This window comes from Bison bison, unplaced genomic scaffold (genome assembly GCF_000754665.1).
Source record: "Bison bison bison isolate TAMUID 2011002044 unplaced genomic scaffold, Bison_UMD1.0 scf7180017864110, whole genome shotgun sequence".
In the NCBI taxonomy this organism is placed as follows: domain Eukaryota; kingdom Metazoa; phylum Chordata; class Mammalia; order Artiodactyla; family Bovidae; genus Bison; species Bison bison.
Genome location: NW_011494682.1, coordinates 2472856 through 2480799, shown reverse-complemented (window position 1 = coordinate 2480799; position 7944 = coordinate 2472856). Strand labels below are relative to the sequence as shown.

The 7944-nt window shown below is 42.1% G+C and overlaps 1 pseudogene; it reads right to left on the bottom strand.

Moving 5' to 3' along the window:
• LOC104987981 overlaps positions 1-5911 on the bottom strand; it is an 11237-nt pseudogene extending 5326 nt beyond the window's left edge.
• Between the last annotated feature and the right edge of the window lie 2033 nt (positions 5912-7944).

Below are 7944 nucleotides of genomic sequence, written 5' to 3'. Positions count from 1 at the left end.
CATAGACTTGGATTACTGTGATATTAATGGTTTGCCTTGGAAACGAACAGAGATTATTCTGTCACTTTGAGATTGCATCCAAGTACTGCATTTCGAACTCTTTTGTTGACCATGATGGCCACTCCATTTCTTCTGAGGGATTCCTGCCCACAGTAGTAGATATAATGGTTATCTGAGTTAAATTCACCCATTCCAGTCCATTTCAGTTCACTGATTCCTAGAATGTCAACATTCACTCTTTTTTTTTTTTTTTAATCTTCTTCTTAGATTGATCCTTTGATCATTATATAGTGTCCTTCTTCATCTTTTTTCACAGCCTTTATTTAAAAGTCTATTTTTTTTGATATGAGTATTGCTACTCCTGCTTTCTTTTGGTCTTCATTTGCATGAAATATCTTTTTTCCAGCCCTTCACTTTCAGTCTGTATGTGTCCCTTGGTTTGAGGTGGGTCTCTTGTAGACAGCATATATAGGGGTTGTTTTTTGTATCCATTCAGCCAGTCTTTGTCTTTTGGTTTGGACATTCAACCCATTTACTTTTAAGGTAATTATCGATTAGTGTGATCCTGTTGCCACTTACTCTGTTGTTTTGGGTTCAAGTTTATAAACCTTTACTGTGTTTCCTGTCTAGAGAAGATATCTTAGCATTTGTTGAAGAGCTGGTTTGGTGGCACTGAATTCTCTCAGCTTTTGCTTGTCTGTAAAACGTTTCATTTCTCCTTCATATTTGAATGAGACTGGGTGTAATAATCTGGGTTGTAGATTTTTCTCTTTCATTACTTTAAACTGGTCCCTGCCATTCCCTTCTGGCCTGAAGAGTTTCTATTGGAAGATCAGCTGTTATCCTTATGGGAATCCCCTTGTGTGTTATTTGTTGCTTTTCCCTTGCTGCTTTTAATATTTGTTCTTTGGGTTTGATCTTCATTAGTTTGATTAACACATGTCTTGGGCTATTTTGCCTTGGGTTTATCCTGTTTGGGACTCTCTGGCTTTCTTGGACTTCTCCAAGAATTCCTTTCCATTTTAGGTAAGTTTTAAACTATAATCTCCTCAAGTATTTTCTCATACCCTTTCTGTCTTCTTCTTCTGGGACTCCTATGATTCGAATGTTGGGGCATTTAACATTGTCCCAGAGGTCTCTGAGGTTCAACATTCACTCTTGCCATCTCTTGTTTGACTACTTCCAATTTGCCTTGATTCATGGACCTGACATTCCAGGTTCCTATGCAATATTGCTCTTTACAGCATCGGACCTTGCTTCTATTACCAGTCACATCCACAGCTGGGTATTGTTTTTGCTTTGACTCCATCCCTTCATTCTTTCTGGAGTTATTTCTCCACTGATCTCCAGTAGTATATTGGGCAGCTACTGACCTGGGGAGTTTCTCTTTCAGTATCCTATCATTTTGCCTTTTCATACTGTTCATGGGGTTCTCAAGGCAAGAATACTGAAGTGGGCACAGGCGGGCCTAGAGGAGCTATCCCACGTTGAAGGTCAGGAAGGGCGGCAGTAAGGAGATACCCCTCGTCCAAGGTAAGGAGCAATGGCTGCGCTTTGCTGGAACAGCTGTGAAGAGATACCCCACGTCCAAGGTAAGAGAAACCCAAGTAAGACGGTAGGTGTTGCAAGAGGGCATCAGAGGGCAAACACACTGAAACCATACTCACAGAAAACTAGTCAGTCTAATCACACTAGGACCACAGCCTTGTCTAACTCTGAAACTAAGCCATGCCCGTGGGGCAACCCAAGACGGGCGGGTCATGGTGGAGAGATTTGACAGAACGTAGTCCACTGGAGAAGGGAATGGCAAACCACTTCAGTATTCTTGCCTTGAGAACCCCATGAACAGTGGTTCTTCACTGGGTACAAAGTTGCATCCATCAGGAGACATGGAGCACATCTGGAGACATTTTTTTTTTTTTGTCAAAACTGGAGAGACAATACTGACATCTAGTGGGCAGAGACCAAGGATGCTGCTAGACATGCTACAATACAGAAGATTGTGTCACTGAAAAAAATAGACATCTGGTCCATAATGTCAATGGTACCAAGGCTAAAAGACCCACAAAATTGGAGGAAAATAACAAAATTGGAGAAAGAGAAGTTTGAGATATATTTTAGTAAGTATAGACAGGATGCACCAAAAAGGGTTAAATAAAGTATAAAATCTCAATGTTTGATCTGTATAACTGGGAGGGCAAAGGTGCCAATTACCAAGATAATGAAGACCTGAGGAAAAATGAGATTGAGAGGAGTTTAATCAAGTATTCAGTTTGAAGTACACTGTGCTCAAGATGACTATTATTCAGACTGAGACCCCAAGTAGTTTAATTGATATAGAGGTTGAACTCTATAGGAAAACTCTGGACAAAAATACAAATATGAGAGTTATAAGCATTTGAAATTTTACTTAAAGACATGGAATTGAATGAGATCATATAGGGAGATAGGTGGGAAAGGAGCTGAAAAGGGAAGGGAAGACAATGAACGAGAAGGCAAGGGAAGAAAGCTCAGGTTTACACCTGAGGCACTTTCACTTTTCTAAAGACAGTTCAGAAAACTAGAAGGAACAATCAGGGAGGTAAGAGCAAAACCAGGAGAGTGGTACCATGGAAGCTAGGAGGGGAAAGAAAAGTATTTCAAGAAGGAGGCCATGGTTTATGATATAAATGCCACCAAAAGGCTGAATAGAATGGAAACCAAATAGTATCCCTTAGCTCTGGCATCTTGGAGATCATTGCTGTTCAGTTGTTAAGTCATATATGACTCTTTTGCAACCCCAAGGACTGTAGCCCTCTATCCATGGGATTTCCCCAGCAAGAATACTGAAATGAGCTGCCATTTCTTCCTCCAGGGGATCTTCCTGACCCAAGGATCGAACTCAAGTCTCTTGCATTGACAAGTGGATTCTTTACCACTGAGCCACCAGAGTGTTTTTAATGGAGTCATGGGAACGGAAGCTGCTGTGAAATGAGGGAGGTGAAAAAATAGAGAAAATGCAAACAATTCCTATTTTGGGAATTGGAGTCAAAAATAAGGCAGACTGTAGAGTCAAGAGAGTTTGGTTTTGTATTTCTTAATGTGGAGACTGCTGATAGAAATGAACCAAGGAAAATGAGATGGGAAGGGAACTGAAAAGGTGAAGTTCTTAAGAAAGTAGAAAAGAATGGGATCCAGAACCAAAGTAGAAAGTAAGTGAAAGTTGCTGAGTTGTCTGACTCTTTGCAACCCCATGGGCTGTAGTTCATCAGGCTCCTCTATCCATAGGATTCTCCAGGCAATTTCCTTATGGAAAAGTTGCCATTTCCTTCTCCAGGGGTTCTTCCTGACTCAGGGATCAAACCCAAGTCTCCTGCATTGCAGGTGGATTCTTTGCCATCTGAGCAGAGGAGTTGTCCATCAGTAGGAGTAAGGATACTTCTTCCACTATAGTAAGAAAGATAAGCCCAGATGCAGGTAGGTTGAGAAGATAAGAGAGTTTCCCTATAATGGCTTTTATTTTCTCCATGTTGTTTCAGTTAAAGAAGGAAAAGTGAATGGCTGAAAAGAGCAGGGAGGAGGAAGAGATTTGAAGAGGGATAATCCCAAGTGAGGATCCTTGGTTAGCTCCATCCTTGCCCTGAAGTTTTGACTATCCTCAGCACCATGGCTAAGTGTCCATAATAATAAAGACTTCTCACTGAAAACACAGCTATCTGAACCCACACCACTTAACCAAGTCGTTGAGGATTATTGGAAATGATCTTACAGCAGAACAACTGGAATTACTAGACACGCTTGCCCCACACCACCAGTCTCTAGTCAGCATGTTCACTCACACTTCAAAGTATTGTCAAACTGAAGTCCATGTGCTGGATGGACAGTGAATCCAAACAAGCAAAAACTTCAAAGTCTGGAGCAAAGAAAGGTTTAGTAGTCAAGGAGGCACCAACCCAGAAGATGGGAGATGTCGACTGTCTCAAAAGCACCCTGTTTCCTGGCCAGGTTGCAAGGTTTATAAAGGCAAAAATGATAAAGGGGAGTGGGCAGGATTCTTCATGATTTTAGCTTCCTGATAAGACGCAGATGCAGATTTCCTGGTACTGCTTTTTTTGCTTGATGTGTCACTGTGGCGATTGTGATTGAACTATGTGTTTCTGTAAAGCAAACTATTAAATCGTGGTCTTGTGATCCCTTAACTTCTTTCCAGGAGAGAGAAAAAGGCGATGGTTGTGGCATTTTATAATTGACTTAGAGCCTTGGTGATGGTTCGGGAGTTTCAGTTCTTAATTGGCCCTCCCTGTGTCATCAATTTTAAGTCGGTTTGGGGCCAGCCGGTTGAAGCCACAGGACATTATCTCAACAGTGTCGGGTCATAAATCAAGGCATTGGTTTAAGCTAACAGTCATGGAAGAGATTACGTTGGGCTTGCTTTTCCCTTGTTTTTGCATTCTCTCACTTTCCCAGGTAGTAACTTTGAATCTGCTTTTTGGAACTCAGGGAAGGTCTAGGAGATTAAAGCCTTTTTCTATAAACAAAAAATGGGAGACACAGAAAGGCTTCTGACCCTGGGGGAACTCCACAGGGCCCAGTTCAGTTTTAAAAGGATTATGTTATATATTCTGCAGCCTAAAATCTCAGTCTCTCGCTCTTCTCCCTCAGCTCTTAGTAAATGAACTTACCTAATATTTAACAATTCCCTCAATGTATTGCCACTACATCTACAAATCTGCCTGCAATTGTTTCCATCTTGCTGCTGCTGCTGCTGCTGCTAAGTCGCCTCAGTCGTGTCCGACTCTGTGCGACCCCAGAGACGGCAGCCCACCAGGCTCTGCCATCCCTGGGATTCTCCAGGCAAGAACACTGGAGTGGGTTGCCATTTCCTTCTCCAATGCATGAAAGTGAAAAGTGAAAGTGAAGTCGCTCAGTCGTGTCCGACTCTTAGCAATCCCATGGACTGCAGCCCACCAGACTTCTCTATCCATGGGATTTTCCAGGCAAGAGTACTGGAGTGGGGTGCCAGTGCCTTCTCCGGTTTCCATCTTACTTGTCTTTATTCCTGTTACAGTGGCCCAGCCAAAGATCAAATCCTCTATTTGTGCTCTAGATACAAAACACCCTGCCTTCCCAGCGCCTTTACTCCTTTATTTCTTCACCAAGTCACAGCTAAAGTCTTCAAAAGGCCAAGTTATCTACAGATATCCTATCATCTGGTGTTCACATCTTTACCTTTCACTCACCTCTCAATGTCCTCTGATTCAGCTTTCATCCCAGGATTCCAATTTCTCAGTTCACCAATGATTTCATTGCTGTTGTTCAGTCGCTCAGTCGTGTCCGACTCTTTGTGAACCCCTGGACTGTAGCCCACCAGGCTCCTCTGTTCATGGGATTTCCCAGGCAAGAATACTGGAGTGGGTTGCCATTGCCTTCTCTAGGGGATCTTCTGCACCCAGGTACTAAACCTACATCTCCTGCACTGGCAGGTGGATTCTTTACCACTGAGCCACCAAAGAAGCCCTCACCAATGATTTACTTGCTGCTAATTTAAATGGACTTATTTCAGTAGCTATTACACTTGATCTCTTATCAACTCCCCACACTTTGATCACTTTGTCATTCTTCAAAAATTCTCTTACTTTGCCCTAAAACTGTCCCCTCCAAGTTTTACTCCTGTGGTGCTGCTCCTTTGCAATCTCTTGTACAGACTTCTCCACCTCCATCCAAACTTCAAGATGTTGGCCTTGGGCACGACTGTATATTTGGTGTTGTCTATTCTCATTTTCGGAGATGGCAATGGCACCCCATACCAAAAAAAAAAAAATCTGATCACACCAAATTTTATCCAAGTGCACAAATCAACAAAAGACCTGGACAAACTCAATCTCATCAAAATGAAATATCTCCTCACCTGCTCCTCTATCAAAACCCACATCCAGATCTAACATTTTCATTTTCAAGCTCTGACCCTCAAACACAAACCCGTACTACCCACAGAAAATTAGGATATATGCCCAAAAACCTTCTGTAGAGCCACTTTTCTATGGAGTGCTTTGATGAATGAATGCCAGAAGGACAGCCTTCTGTGTATCTAAAATTCTACTTCCCAGGTAGCACTAGTGGTAAAGAACATCCCCTGCCATGCAAGAGAAGTGAGTTTGATCCCTGGGTTGGGAAGATCCCCTAGAGTAAGAAAAGGCAACCCACTCCAGTATTCTTGTCTAGAAAATTCCATGGGCAGAGGAGCCTGGTGGGCTACAATCCATGAGTGAGCGACTAAACACAAAAATTTTTATTAGATAGGAAAAAAACTATATAGGTTTATTACTAATCTCATGACGTTTTTTTAGATTGGGTATTGGGAAAATATGTCCAGAATTCTTGGCAGAGTGGTTTGGCCATTGGTTACAGGTGATAAAGTTGGCAAGAAAATCTTAACTTCTTTTTGGAAGTAAACTAATTACCACTTTGAACAGACATAATCTAAGGCATCTCTTTTTCTCTTAATTTCCACCCTGTTGCTCTGCCAAAAATAATCAAAATTCTACCACAGTAGAGTGGATGCTTCCAGGGTGGCTCAGTGGTGAAGAACCACCATCCCCCACCCCGGTCAATATAGGAGATGCAGGTTTGATTCCTGGATCAGGAAGATCCCCTGGAGAAGGAAATGGCAACCCACTCCAGTTTTTCTGCCTAGGAAATCCCATGGACAGATGGGAGCTGGGTGGGCTACAGTCCCGGGGTCACAAAGAATCGGACACAACTGAGCGACTGAACACAACAAAAGAGCGGTTGTGCATAGTGGGGCTCTCAGGAGATCCATGAAACCCCTGAAGTTGGTGGATACACATTGTGTTCATGGGCATCTGTGCATTTTTCCTGAGGAGACAGTGTCCATAAATCAAAGAAATGTACACTAAAGCCAATAAGAAATACCAAGAAATGTCTAGAACTACAGGGCTAGGTGTTGCCTGTAGTTCACAAAATACTGTGATGAACCCTGATAGCCTAAGCCATTTAAGAAAAATAAATTACCTCTCTGTTTTTGTTGATGTCTCTCAGTTTTCAAAAGATTTAGGAATTTTCCCCTTTTATATTACCTATTTCTTGACTCCCACCTCCATAATTATATTATTGCAAGTATCAGCTTTCAAAGTTAAAATTCCTTGTCTAAGAAAGTACTTTGCTTTCTTTATTTCCCATATTTATTTTGGTCAAAACCTATGGACTGCTCAGTTTACCTCTCTGTTTTTACTGATGTCTCTCAGTTTTCGAAAGATTTAGTAATTTTCTCCTTTTATATTATATATTTCTTGACTCCCACCTCCATAATTATATTACTGCAAGTTATCAGCTTTCGAAGTTAAAATTCCTTATCTAAGAAAGTACTCCACTTTCTTTATTTCCCACGTTTATTTTGGCCAAAAACTATGAACTGCTCAGTTTCCAAGCTAGGGCATGTCCCATTATAGCCTGGGGTTGGAGACATGTCTACATCAGGCATCTGATGCACTGTCAGTTCCCTGAATCACCTGACGTCCAGACAGTCACACAGTGATTCAACTGAATCAGCTAACCACTGGCACCAAACTCTAGACTGGCAACAGAACCCAAGTCTCCCCACCTAAACCCAGGAACAACAGTGGCATAAAATTCAACTCTACTTCTTCCAAAAAGAAAACAAAATTAAGGAAGCCCCTTCCCCTACACATTTGTTGAAAATAATGCTCAGGAAAAAGGATTCCCCAGTGTCATAGCCTCCCTCCCACTCAGTGAGGCTCAAATATTTAATGTCCGCCCACAAAAGGTACGGAGAAGGCAATGGCACCCCACTCCAGTACTCTTGCCTGGAAAATCCCATGGACGGAGGAGCCTGTTAGGCTGCAATCCATGGGGTCGCTAAGAGTTGGACACGACTGAGCGACTTCACTTTCACTTTTCACTTGCATGCATTGGAGAAGGAAATGG